The sequence below is a fragment of the Schistocerca piceifrons genome, chromosome 4 (genome assembly GCF_021461385.2).
Source record: "Schistocerca piceifrons isolate TAMUIC-IGC-003096 chromosome 4, iqSchPice1.1, whole genome shotgun sequence".
In the NCBI taxonomy this organism is placed as follows: Eukaryota; Metazoa; Arthropoda; class Insecta; order Orthoptera; family Acrididae; genus Schistocerca; species Schistocerca piceifrons.
In genome coordinates, this window is record NC_060141.1 from 60,339,179 (window position 1) to 60,351,541 (window position 12,363).

Here is a 12,363-nt window from a genome sequence, read left to right on the forward strand (position 1 = left end):
GCACTTGCTGGCAGGTGTGAAAATTACCGAACTATAAGTTTCATAAGTGATGGTTGCAAAATACTTCAGGATGGGCCTGACATATTGCAAGAATGTATATATAAGTTGAGAATATAAATAAAGAATTACTTAAGGTATTAATTAGTATAAGTGGTTGTATCGATTGTGGCATGCAACTGCTGAAACATTAGAATAATTACGCATTTCAATTGTCTTGCTGAGAAGACGGCACCTTTTTTGTTCTTGTAGTAGTCCAGATCAGACACATATCTACCATTGCTGCAGATAATTATTTGGCACACCGCCATTATTACTGTTTCTGTTTTATTGAGATGCAGTCTCACAAGGCGTACTCACAGTTACACACAGCAACAGAATTAAAATAACTGTTAATGTAATTTAATTTAGTGTAATGTTTTGTGAATACAATGATATTATTTAATCTGGTGTTCATTTATGTTGCAAGCTATTGTTCTAATTAAACAGCGTCTTGGCGTGGCTAAAGACTCCATGTTACAAATCTTATGAATGGTCCAGTATGAGTCACTGCTTTGGAATTATTCAATTTATGAAGTCCAATAAAGAAATATTATCAGAAGTGTGACTCACAGTCAAACTTACACTGAACAGACTTTACGCAAAAACCATTGTCAAGCGCCCAAAGTCTGTATTAAGCGCCATTAGAAATTTATACTCTGATCTCACACTATTATCATTATCTATTATTATTTGTCAGTCGTCTGATATTCTCGAACCAGACAGGAAAAGCCAATAAATTAAAATACTAACATGAATTCTTTACAGAAAAATGGGAAAGATGATAGAAGGTGACCTTGGGGAAGATCAGTTTGGATTCCAGAGCAATTTAGGAACACACAAGGCAATACTGACCCTACGATTTATCTTAGAAGATAGGTTAAGAAAAGGCAAACCTACATTTGTAGTATTTGTAGACTTAGAGAAAGTTTTTGAGTATGTTGACTGGACTACTTCATTTCAAATTATGAAGGTAGTAGGAGTAAAACATAGAATATGGATCTTAGTGTTAGGAAGTCTTTTCTTAAGATATTTGTCAGAAGTGTAGCCATGTATGGAAGTGAAACATGGACGATAAATAGTTTAGACGAGAAGAGAATAGAAGCTTTCAAAATGTGGTGCTACAGAAAAATGCTGAAGATTAGATGGATACATCTCGTAACTAATGAGGAAGTACTGAACAGAGTTGGGGAGACATGGAATTTGTGGCGCAACTTGACCATAAGAAGGGATCGGTTCATAGGACACATTCTGAGACATCAAGGAATCACCGATTTAGTATGGGAGGGAAGCGTGGGAGGTAAAAATCGTAGAGGGAGATCAAGAGGTGAATATACTAAGCAGATTCAGAAAGAGTTGATGCTTGTTTGAAATTTCGTTATTTTACGTCTTCCAGTTCTGCAGCACTCTTTGAAATTAAGCAACCATCCACTCCTTTCCTAGAAAACTCTGTAATCTATGAGATGCATAGTTTGATATGCATAACGTAGGTCACTGTCATGCACATTCTGTAAATCGTATTGACCAGCCTTAAAATGCGCAAACATCAGTTTTTGTAAGAAGTGCGCTTTGTCCTCCCTCGAATATCCATAATTTTCCTTATGCACTGCACATTCATATTGCTGCAGACTTATTCGAAATCGGTTCATAATTGCTTTTTTTAGTATGCTGCGTATGATCTTCTGTGTATGTAATTATGTTTAGTGTCTGCTCCTTGAACAATGATTGTCCTGTACTATGTTTCGCTGTAGATACGATTTGTAACTCCCTGTCCAACAAGGATGATGAACTACATCTGTTTCAATATCACTTTCTCTTATTAAGTGCGTATCATCATCGTTGTATCCTTCATGTACATTGTCCACACAGTCGAACGGATATGACACCGCAAAATCCACTGACTCATCTTGCAGAAACGCTAATATTTCTCCTGCCACTTCTTTCTCACTCTGTGAAATTCATTGTGTTCCTTTCTGATGAAATGTGGACTTCAGCAACTGTTGTAGATATAATGCAATGTTTGCTTTGTTTATTTGCTATTGCTCTGCTTTGCACTGTAGCACTGTTGTGATTTACTCGTTGACTAAGCAGTTCAACTATGCTCTGTAGCCTGATGCTGTGCTCACCACTTGGTACCTCCAGTCCCGCACACTCTTGTCATTAGCACTCAATATTGTGGATGCATGGTAGACAGTATGTGCGGCTTTGAATGTCGCAAACATCATTGGCCTTTTGCAGCATCACAGTGAAGGGGTTCCTTGTTAGCCAGTGAAGAAGCATTATGTAATTCCACTATGATGGACGAGGAGTAATTATGACCAAACTTTAACACACACTGTAAATCGCGATCTAGAGAATTATGTGCTGCGTAAGTTGATTAAGGAAGGAAAAGCTCCATCTAGGATTAATAAAAAAAGGTTCAGAAAATGCATAGGCAGCACAGATTGATGACCTCTTGGGTAAAAGAAAAGAACACGGAAAAGAACGAGAAGTAAAAATTAGTAGAAATTCGTGCATCTTATAACAAACTCGTGGTGGATCCACCTCTGAACTTATCCCATCCATAATGCATGATATATCCACCTCTTGACCCTGTCCTGACCATATTGTTTGGTGGATTCACTTTTGAACCTACCCCTGATGTACCGTGTGATGGGTCCACCTATGAGCTCTATCCTGAATCTATCCCAAACCTACCATGTGCCTTGAGGGCACCCTCATGTGAAAGCTTCAGAGGCGCATACAGATACAGAAATATAGCACAATTGCACTAGATGTTGACAACTGTACTACACATGCAAGCAATCTTAGAATACATGGCTAGAAGTGATGTCATGATTATATGAGCAGAAGTGACTTTTAAATCGGTAAAATTATAGAAATTGACGGAAACTATGCATAAATTGAGGAAAAATATGCCAAATGCAGGGAAATTTAGGGATAATGAAGCAGTACTTATATATCTGCTTGATACAGAAGAATTCTTGTACATGGTAACGAGTATGTGACAGCGAGAGAAATACGAGAAAAAGTTGAAATGGAAGCACTTGGAACCAGGTAACAGTCATTTTTCGTGTACAGTGATAAGACAGCTGAAACAGAATGTTTAACGTGGGTGGCCATCAAATGTAGAGTGATAAATTTATATATTGCATATCACAGGCTCAGATGTTACCCCAAAGTTATCAGCAATCACCTTATTGACTGTTATAAAGTGTCCTTAGTTAAAGAGCATTGTATTCCCAGCCTGGGGCCCTATTCTGATATCGTTCATACCGATTGGTAGAGTAGGTTAGCCCCAGTAGTGACGTCATTTTTGGTTTTTATCCGAAGTTCCTATTCAGTAAGCTTCTGAGACCTGTGACCGATCGGTCCTCCTGCCGATTTTTCGAAAACTGTCCTGAGAGGTTTTGTATTTCGTTATGGCTCTCTCATTCGGTTTGGTGTGGTTTATTAACGACTAGAATTTGTTATTTTAAACTTACTGAGCGGTTTTAGCTTCGAATTTAGTGATTGTGTTACTGAAGAATCACCAGGACATCTCTGAGTGGAAAGTGAGTTCGTAATAGACTGTTTTTCTTTGTTAGAAATGTGATTTGTAGTGTTGTTACTGTGAATGATAATAACACAAAAAACAGTTTCGGTCAATATTCTCACAAAATACTTGTTATTGTTACTTAATTAAGAGTTTAAAAATCATTAAATTTCAAAAGGTTGGCTCTGCTTATGTATATCACATGAGTGTTAGCTGAAATTACTAGTGACTTCGCGTACTTTTTCTGCAAATGGTTCATTTATTAATTATCGGAATGCGTTTAAAACTTTAAAGTAACAGTGCAAAGGAATTTATGAAGCCTGATAGAGGAAACCTTCCAAAATTCCATGCATTTACGGCTTATGCCACATCATTCGGCAATGAAGTCAGCCTGTGTCTCTCTTGATTGGAATTATGAGGAACTAATAGTTATTGGCATATAAGTTATAGTAGCCAGGTTTGTGGGAAAAAAAGTTGGTTAGGCAACAAACTGCAGTGGCGAAGGTCGTAAGTTCGCATGCCGCTAGGTACGAAAATTTTTTTTTTTTTTCCTGTTCGTGTTTGTAACACATTGTGAGACTTCGTTAATCATCAAAGTTAAGCATTTTTCTGAAATATTCGTTGTTATTTACACGTAAGAGCGTGCTTTATCAGTAATGAGTATCTTCGATTTCGTGACTTCCATATCTTTAAGAAATGAAAGATGAAGTTGCTGTGTGTGAAACAACTGACAGTGACATTTATACTTTTTCTTATCACAAATAACTCATATTTTTTCTGAATGCAGAGCGATTTCCATGAGTGCAGTCAGACAGAAATCTAAGAGCACAACTTTAGTTACTGTGAATGAAACTAGCAGAAATCGTCTTTATACTCCTTCTAGCTTGTCACAAGTATTTATCTGTGACAGAACCCTTAACAACAGTAGACAGAAATGAAAGATTTCCGCCACAATAATTTCAGACTATACCACCATATATGAAACATTTTCATTCATCAGATGCATGTTATAAACTACAATGAACTTCTATAGCTGCACTCGCCACACACTCTCGAAAAGGCGTTTTTTTAAATTTTGGTTTTATGAACCAAACTGTTGATGTATCATATAGGAAAGAAGGCTATGTCATCAATTGGATTTCTAGGAGCGAGTACAACCACATTCTATGCATCTTTTTAATGTTTAATACTCTCTTAAATAATTTTTATGGGTTTGTGGAGATGTGTTCTGTCTTTGTAACTAATTGAAGGCAGTTTGTTTATGGCCATATGTGTTTCGCTTTTTTTATTTGTGAAGCATCTTCACGAACAAAAGAAGTGGAACGCTTATGAAAATAAACAAACTGCCTTCAATTAGTTGCATAGACGGAAAGTATCTCCACGAATTTTGAAGCAACTAAGGAACGACGGAAAACAGAAAAAATTACGAATTTCTCGGGTGTTTCTATAGATGTATTTGTACAATGTGGTACTACACTCCATTCCTAACTCATATTCCTAAACGTAAAATCCAAAACAAGACGTCGATCTGAATGAGAATAAAATGACAAAATGTGACATTTATGACAGTTTCCAGAACACAGTCAATATTCTATCGTTATCATGCATTCATGGAAGCCCATGGTCAACGAAATTTGAACAGTATTACGCACTGTAACCACACTTTTCAGTACTGTGAAGAATAGCGTGCCTGTGTCGGATGCTAGCCGCTATGAGTCCGTGCCACTGTGGCGTTTCAGTGCGCAAGCGCGGATCTGAGGCAGATTGCTTTTGATTGGTTGGCGCGAGGAGAACTGACATCAGAGTTTCTGTTCACTAGACCACTCGGCATCGCTTCCGAAATGCTTATAGAATAATATTGTGGCTGTCCTTCGAAAACAAGACCGTTCGGTGCGCTCGCGTACCGTACCGATCGGCAAAAAGGCGGAAAGATACAGAACAGGGCCCCTGGGGACTGTGATATACGACTACGGAATGGATCACGTGTTTGACCCTGTGGAATACTGTTTATGTGTTTTAAACTCTAACAAAAAGTATATGCAATGTACTTCTCTGTACTCACTGCCAATCACAACCACACAGTGTCAGCTGACAAATACCTTACAGAGCAGTTGCTGCATGGTTTTTAACAACATTCTGCTGTATTTCTATTGACATAATAGGATATATACAAGCTGACAGTTGTCTTTGACGGTTTCATGAAAAAGGAGAACCATCTGCCTCTAAATTGGAATGGATCTGCATTAAAGGGTGACAAAAAGTAGAGAGGGAATGTAATGATGTACGAGTTAATGGCAGACTGATGATGCATTCTAGGGAGAGGGAGATGTTGTGACAGGCCATTTATCACATATTTAACCATTTTTTCTTTTGTTGTCTTGAGATGTATCAGTTGTGTGGTATAACCTAGGTTCGACTCATATCCAATACTATGTTCTGTGTGTGAGTTAGGGCGCTATCTACATACAATCGTTAACAGCAAACCTCTCCATACCACAAACAACTAAGGACTTTCAACGCATGTGTGATGAATCATGTCCATCAAACCGATGGAAGACCTATTTTGGCACCCTCCTGTAGATGAAAGAATATATATGCAAAATACTCCATTTCCCTGCCACATCTTGGACATAAATCGAGTCTTCATTTTCATAACTGTAGTGATTATAAGTTGGTGACAGGAGTTTGAGAGGAAGTGCAATCCCTGTGAATACAACTACTTGAGCAGATGTTGTGTGTGGAAGAGACTGTGTTCTGGTTCATGGAGTTAGTGCAGCATGGCGTGTAACTTAACATGTCAAACATCACCGCTATGCATTTGTCTATTTCCTCATAAGATGTCGTTGATTCATGCAGTTTCCGTTGCTGATGATGATTTTATAGGATTGATGCAAGCATAGTGTAATTTCCGAATCCGTTGCTGATGATGATTTTATAGGATTGATGCAAGCATAGTGTAATTTCCGAACTGGAATTGGATGTGAACAGTGAGCGCTATACAGCTCCAGAATGCTATATAGCGCATGTATCACAAATAATCTATGTTTTTTTCTCTTTGTTGTAAAAGGTAGTAGTTTTATCATCTTAAACAGTCTCACCCTAGAGAGTGAAACAGAAAACTCGCAGGGTAAATGTATGTCAGGTGCTGGAAATGTATTTCTTGCATTGGAGTATTATAGTGTTGCATCAGAAACGACACTGCTTTAACATTATAGATGTTTAAGTGCATAACCATGTAGTTTTAGGAGGGTGTGTTTTATGTTGTATAATCTTTTCTCTCTTTCCAATACCTTCTTGGTATGGAATCTCAACACTGCAGAATTGTTGATCTAACACCTGCATACGACACTGTGAATCATAGGAAACTGTTAAAGAAAGTGTATGATCTTACTAAGGACTACCAAGTAGTATCCCTTATTAGCACCTTCCTTCAAAACAGAAGATTCCAAGTTTCATTACAGGGTAAGAGGAGTAGATGGCGAATGCAGAAGAACGGTCTCCCCTAAGGCAGTGTGCTTGCTCCAGCACTGTACCATATCTACACAAATGACCAGCCAATACCAGCAAGTACTAGGCTCTTCATCTATGCCGATGACACAGCAGCAGCTGTTCAGGGGTCCTCCTTTAAAGAAGTAGAGGGAAAACTGTCTCTAACAACGGATGAACTCTCCAAGTACTATGATGCCAACCACCTGCAGCCCAATCCAAGTGAAACTCAAGTGAGTGCCTTCCACTTACGAAAAAGGGAAGTGCAGCAAAAGTTGGATATCACATGGTAAGGAGAGCAACTGATACATTGCCCAACACCAGTCTAACTAGGCGTCACACTGGACAGGGCTCTAACGTACAGGCAGCAATGTTAAGCGTGAAACAGAAAGTCATTGCTCGTAAAGGGATACTTAAGAGCTGATTAGTAGCAGCTGGGGAGCCAACCTGCACCTCCTAAGGGCTTCTGCACTTGCACTTTGTGTATCAGCCACTGAGTATGCTGCTCCTGTGTGGAGTGCTTCAGCTCATGCTAAGCAAGTCGATATTGTGGTCAATGACACCGCAAGAATCATTTCAGGATGCTTGAAGCTAACACCAGTGCAGAAATTATATCCAATTGCTGGAATATCCTCATCCAATTGTAAGTAGGCTGTTTAGGTTTTTATGTTGGTAACGTCACGTAGTGCACTGTATGAAAATCACTGGCTGTGCTGTGTGCAGTCTGTGGCTGGTTGGCATTGTTGGAATTTTTGCTATTTTAGTGTTGGGCAGTTGGATGTGAACAGCACGTAGCGATGGGCAGTTGGAGGTGAGCCGCCAGCTGTAGTGGATGTGGGAAGAGAGATGGCAGAGTTTTGAGAGCGGACGATCTGGACATGTGTCCATCAGAAAAACGAAATTTGTAAGACTGGATGTCATGAACTGATATATATATATATATATATATATATATATATATATATATATATATATATATATATAATGACTTTTGAACACTATTAAGGTTAATAGATTGTTTGTTCTCTATCAAAATCTTTCATTTGCTAACTATGCCTATCAGTAGTTAGTGCTTTCAGTAGTTAGAATCCTTTATTTAGCTGGCAGTATTGGCGCTCGCTGTATTGCAGTACTCCGAGTAACGAAGATTTTTGTGAGGTAAGTGATTTATGAAAGGTGTAGGTTATTGTTAGTCACAGCAATTCTTTTGTAGGGATTATTGAAAGTCAGATTGCGTTGCGCTAAAAATATTGTGTGTCAGTTTAGTGATAATCAGAATAAGTAAAGAGAGAAATGTCTGAGTACGTTCAGTTTTGCTCAGCTGTTTGAAAATCAAATAACATAAGGGGTTTACCAGCACAGCAATTCATAAATTTTTCTAAGGGGAGGTTACACAATATCTGGAGGGCCACTGCTGCAGACAATGAGAGAACAAAGCAGGTGAATAACCGCCGACATCCTCTGTATGGTCATCAGGCAGCCAGATCCCACTTTAAATCCCTCAAGAATTTCCTTGCTAGGACTGCGCCACTGGAGGGAGCACCAGAAGCAATTCGTCTTGCAACATGGAAGAGCTCACTCCCCTTAGACGTATCACCAAAAGAAGAACTAGCTCTTGGCGCAAACCTACAATACCCTGTATGGAGGTCCCTCAACCACCCAAGAGTGGGTGTCCCCAATGCAAGACCAACCTGAAGAAATGGGGAATCCTTCCAGCCAGCACAGACACCTCTTGCGACTGTGGGGCTGAATTAGATCCAAGCCACCTACTTGTATGTCCCCTCCTGGACAACTCGTGTACAATGCAAGATGTTTACAAAGGAAATGAAAAAGCAATTGCAGCTGCTTTTGGAAACGCTTACCGGACACGGAAATAAACGTGTGAATGACTACAGAATTGATAGCACAAGTGATTTCTGTAAAATGTTTCAAACTGCTCCTGTATGTAGCTCCATAATGTATAAACCATCCGTTTCTTCTTCTTCTTAATCGTCCGTTATATCACCACAACACTCCCAAATGTATCAGGTTTGTATCTGCTGTACACCAATGAGGATTGCTAGCCTCCTCAGCATGTATGCATCCCGAGAGATCATGTGTAATTGGATGGGTGACGTGAGTAATATTGGTACAGCACAGTCCTCGCAGGACAGTAGTTACGGTATTGGAATGAGATTACTGGTCTACATCACAGGCATCAGTCAGTTGTGCAAGTCTGGAACATGTGTTATGCTCTTTCCGAAAGCAAAATATCGAAGTGTGTTGATTACATGGAACTCAGATCGTTCTGTTCCTTAATGAGACTCCAGATGTAGGGAGTGTAGTGCTCTTCTGTTTCTGATCAGTTCCTAATTAAATTGCAGAGAATGTCGCAGGGAGGATTGGTTGAAGACAGATGCATAGGGAGACCATCTAGAGTTTTGCTCAGGATCCACGAATGGGAAAATACTTTGTGACTCCCATTCACATAGGGAGAGATGGACAGTCGTAATAAAATCTTACCGAATTTATAAAGTGTTTCGGCTAAGGAACGTAGTTTTTCCATATCCTCTCTGATGATGGCTATTTTCTAGGCTATTTTCTTCTCTAAGAAACAGTATTTATATAATGTGATGATACAGCCCTCGCAGAGTAATTGGGGGGGGGGGGGGGTAGTTTAGCGATGATACAGAAATTGAAAATCATGCTGCAATGTCATTGGCTGATAGCATGACGAGATCGATGGGATGAGATGTTTTGGTGACGTGCCAAATGGTTGAAAGTGATGGTTTGCAACTCGAGTAATTGTTTAAAATGTGTTTAAATTACGGAAACGGGGTAAAATTACGAAAATTGATAGCAAATACTTAAAACTGAGGTAAATACGAAAAAAGGGGATGAATGAGGGTTCTTAAATCCTTGCCTGGATGTATGGAAACATTCCATTCCTCCACTGATGTGATTGACAACTGATGATCCATACTGTCTGTGCTCGATGGTTAAGTCCTGCAGAATACGACCTTGTTCCACATGCATTATGCATTGTAAGCCATAAAATGAAAGATGCAGTCTCCAAAGATTTGGTGGTCATCATGACCGCCACCTAGGACATGTAAACAATGATCATATACCTGGCTGTGATGTGCCCCGCCAATATCTGCATATGAGAAATCAGTACTCAAATATTCAAATGTATCTAAATTCCTAAGGGATCAAATTGCTTAGGTCATCGGTCCCTAGACTTACACACTACTTAAACTAACTTAAGCTAACCTATGCTAAGAACAACACACACACACGCATGCTCGAGGCAGGACTCGAACCTCCGGCCGGAGGGGCAGCGCAGTCCGCGACGTGACGCCCCAGATCACGTAAGAAACAGATTGACCGTCCTTATGGCAGAAAAGGCAACCGTAAAAATAGTTTTCCCGTCGGTCAACAGGTGTCACAAGCGACGCAACAACGCTAACTGACCTGTCCACGTCGCGGAATTGGCAACGCTGTATCTTCGGTGACGTGAATGACGCTGATTTGCGTTCGGCTAGAGCGCTGGGCGCGAAGTGCATTCGTCACACCGCTGACTGTAGCTCATGATCGGCTGTGGTTTTTCCCGAGTTTTCAATCTAAGAATGTAGATTAGCTCCTGTAATTCTACAAACCAAGTTTATTTCTCGCAATCATATGCGAAATGAAATAAATGAAAAGTAACACACAAACATTTCTCGCGAGTTACTGTTTAAATGCAGACTGTATTGCAGTCGCAAGGGTTTTACACTCGCCTTCCATGCCGTCTGTTTCCTCTTTGCTATACAGCTCTTCTGATGTGGATTATGGTGGTAAAAAAGATCTCCACGTGCAGGTTAACACTAGAAAGTTTTCAAAATCCGCACTCGGTTAAGATGAGAATTAAGGCTGGACATATTTCAGTGACAGTCATTTCAAATTTAAATTCTTTTACTTTTCATGCAACTTATCGTAAATGATATAAGAGTGGCACAAAACGATGAATTTTGGTTTGTTGTTGAAAGGGGGCTGCAAACGCGGTAATATACAAGTGAAAGCGTGTTTTTCGAGCATATTTTGGCGGTGTCAACTTTGAAGAGCCACAGACGGCAAACCATAATTATGTTAAAAATTTACTTTGTACAGTTTAAAGATAACCCACAAATATTCGCAACAGACGTACGCCTTTACCTGCAACACAGTTACTGGGGATATCCACACTCGCGCAGACCTGTTACTATAAGTAGTGTTGCTTTCGAGTGAAATCTGTGTGAGGATTATTAGCGCACAGATAAAAAAAATTAAAATAGGCAGCGTCTATAGTTTGCATGTTATGCTCGTTCTCTTCCATTCTCCTCCCTTCATTCCAGTATAAACGCTTGTTCACAAGTATAAACGAATGGCAGTGAACATTAGCGAATTATTTATGAATACTCGTTTGCAGCAGTGTAAACGAGGTTTTACACTCGTTCACTTCGTTCGCTCTAGTATATACTAGGATTTAGAGGGACCGATGATCTAGCAATTATTCATTTATTTCACTGTTGCGATTTCAGCTCTAGAGCCATTTTCAAGTACCAAGGGAAAGGTCTTGTAAGGTAATGCTTCTTAAATTGTTTACCAAATGTTACCACACTATGCTTTGCATTTTGTTATCCATATGTTATATTGGTTTCAGTTTTTACATTGCACACAAAAATGCCTCTACACCCAAAATTACGATAGTGAAGTGAATAAACAATTTAAAAACAAATCACAGTAAAGATTTCATTTAAAAATTATATGATATGATTCTTGTACAGGAAGGGCTGCCACGTCATATCGAATATAACATCGACAACATTTAAATAGGATCGAATGCTTATAGCGCTTTATTAATTCTTACTCGTAAGTAATTTATTGATTTACCTGAATTTAAAATCCACTCACGTAACCTTTCTTTATCTTTGACGGGAAATCTGAACATTTTTAGTTCAGGATTTGTTCGTCTACTCCTTCCGCAGTTGTCATACCGAGGACCTACGAGTATATCGACTCGATCCACTACCACCGGTATGTCAGAAACAGCTGTACTTCACAGACGCCAAATAGTGGAAAGCTGCACGCGTTCGGCCGATGTTGCCACATATTCCACAGAACGGAGTGCCATCTAGTGGTTGATTCCAGAAGTAAGGGTGTGACGCTGTTGCCGCCTGGTGGCCGTTCCCTGACAAGGGTTGCCTGCTAGACCAAGCGATTGGGCAGTCTGTTTCTTACGTGATCTGGGGTGACGCCTCAAACCACGCGGCCACTCTGTGCGGCAAATCAATACTCTTGGTCTCTTC